The sequence below is a fragment of the Crocodylus porosus genome, unplaced genomic scaffold (genome assembly GCF_001723895.1).
Source record: "Crocodylus porosus isolate Cpor-Errol unplaced genomic scaffold, CroPor_comp1, whole genome shotgun sequence".
Taxonomy (NCBI): domain Eukaryota; kingdom Metazoa; phylum Chordata; order Crocodylia; family Crocodylidae; genus Crocodylus; species Crocodylus porosus.
This window is the reverse complement of record NW_017728909.1, coordinates 20563075-20564954: the sequence shown is the minus strand read 5'-3', so window position 1 is coordinate 20564954 and position 1880 is coordinate 20563075.

The following is a 1880-nucleotide window of genomic DNA, read 5'->3' as shown; positions in this document are numbered from 1 at the left end:
CCTTTTTGAATTGTGGAGCCCAAAACTGGACGCAGTACTCCAGCTGCGGCCTCACCAAGGCCGAGTACAAGGGGAAAATGACGTCCCGGGATTTGGTCCAGAAGCATCTATGGATGCACGCCAGCATTTTGGTCGCATTTTGGATGGTGTGTTGCTCGGGCAATGCACCTCCACATAAACCCCTCCTTGCCCAGCCAGGCTACACTTCTCCAGGGACCGGGGAGCAGGATCCATGCCTTGTTGGGGACTGGGTGGTCCGTGGAGTGCAGGTCCGGCTTGGTTCTCCATTAGCACGCCTGGTCGCTGCTTAGGGAGGCTGAATTTTCCAGGCCAGTGGGGAAGACTGAGGCTGCCCTGGCCTGTCGGGTTGGGGAGAGATGGTCTCGTTTGGCCCAGCTGCTTTTGCCAGTGCCCCGCAAGCCACGGCCTGGTGGCAGGGCTGGATCCAGGGGGTGCCGTTACTCCCCTGCGTTGAGTCCTGCACCAACAGTGCTTAAGTCCGACTGCCCAGCACCGGCTGTGGCATTTCTATACCGGCAGCGCCGAGGGAGTCCAGTGACCTCACAGTTCATTGTCACCTCACTGATCCCTGCTAAACTCTTCACTCTACAGGTGTTAATGACCCTCTTTCCTTTTTTATGGCCGTGATATTCCACTAATCAAGCTATTCTCGCTGCTGCCGCCCCTGGAAACGTGGCTCCTGTTTCACAGCCCCACGGACCATTGTTTTTTTCTAGCTCAAAACATGAGCTTGGGTGCAGAGATGTTAATTCAGGTGAAGGTTAGCACAGGTGTGGAGCTCGTGTTCAGCGAAACACGGGAAGCACTGCCGGGATACCTGGGGAAGAGACGACCGAGGAGGGATCTGACAGCAGCCTTCACCTCCCTGCTGGGGGGCTGCAAAGAGGATGGGGCTGGGCTGGTCTCAGTGGGGCAGATGACAGGACAAGGGGCAATGGGCTCAAGTTGCAGCCAGGGGAGTTGAAGTTGGATATTAGGAAAAACTTTTGCATGGTGGTGAAGCACTGGAACGGGCTCCCCAGAGCGGTGGGGGAGTCTCCATCCTTGGAGGTGTTGAAGCCGCGGGTAGACAAAGCCTGGGCTGGGAGGATGTAGTCGGGGCCGGTCCTGCTTGGAGCAGGGGGTGGCCTAGATGTGACCCCTGAGCTCCCTCCCACCCTCTGGTCTGTGCCCGTGCTCAGGAAGCCTTGACTTTGCCTGATGACTCTGAAGAAGATGCGCCTTCAATTCTTGACAACTATGGGACTAACCAAGAACCCCCTTTTGCTCATGTCGCCTGCTTGGCTGCGGTTTTTACGCCCGTGATGTAGCCCACGAATGCACGTTGCAGTCGCGTGTTGTTCCCGTTTCCACCGTACAGCGCACAGCCCGGCCGTGTCTTAGCCAAGCCCTGGAGGAAAACCAGCCTGGTGTGATGGGGGTAACACGCACGATGCCTGCGCCCCTTTCACCATCCTCCCCCGGCTCCGCGGGGCCCGCACAAGTGTGCATGTGTGTGTGCAAGTGCAGGAGTGGGAGTGTGAATGCGCGTGTATGCAAGTGTATGTGTGCAAGTGTATGAGTGTGGGACTGTGCGTGTGTGCGTGTGTATGCAGGTGTATGAGTGCGCATGCAGGTGTGCATGTGTGTGTGCAAGTGCAGGAGAGGGAGTGTGAATGCAAGTGTATGTGTGCAAGTGTATGAATGTGGGACTGTGCACAGGTGTGCGTGCATGTGTGTGTATGCACGTGTATGAGTGCGCATGCAAGTGTGCACGTGTGTGTGGAAGTGCAGGAGAGGGAGTGCGAATGCAAGTGTATGTGTGCAAGTGTATGAATGTGGGACTGTGCACAGGTGTGCGTGCATGTGTGTGTATGCAC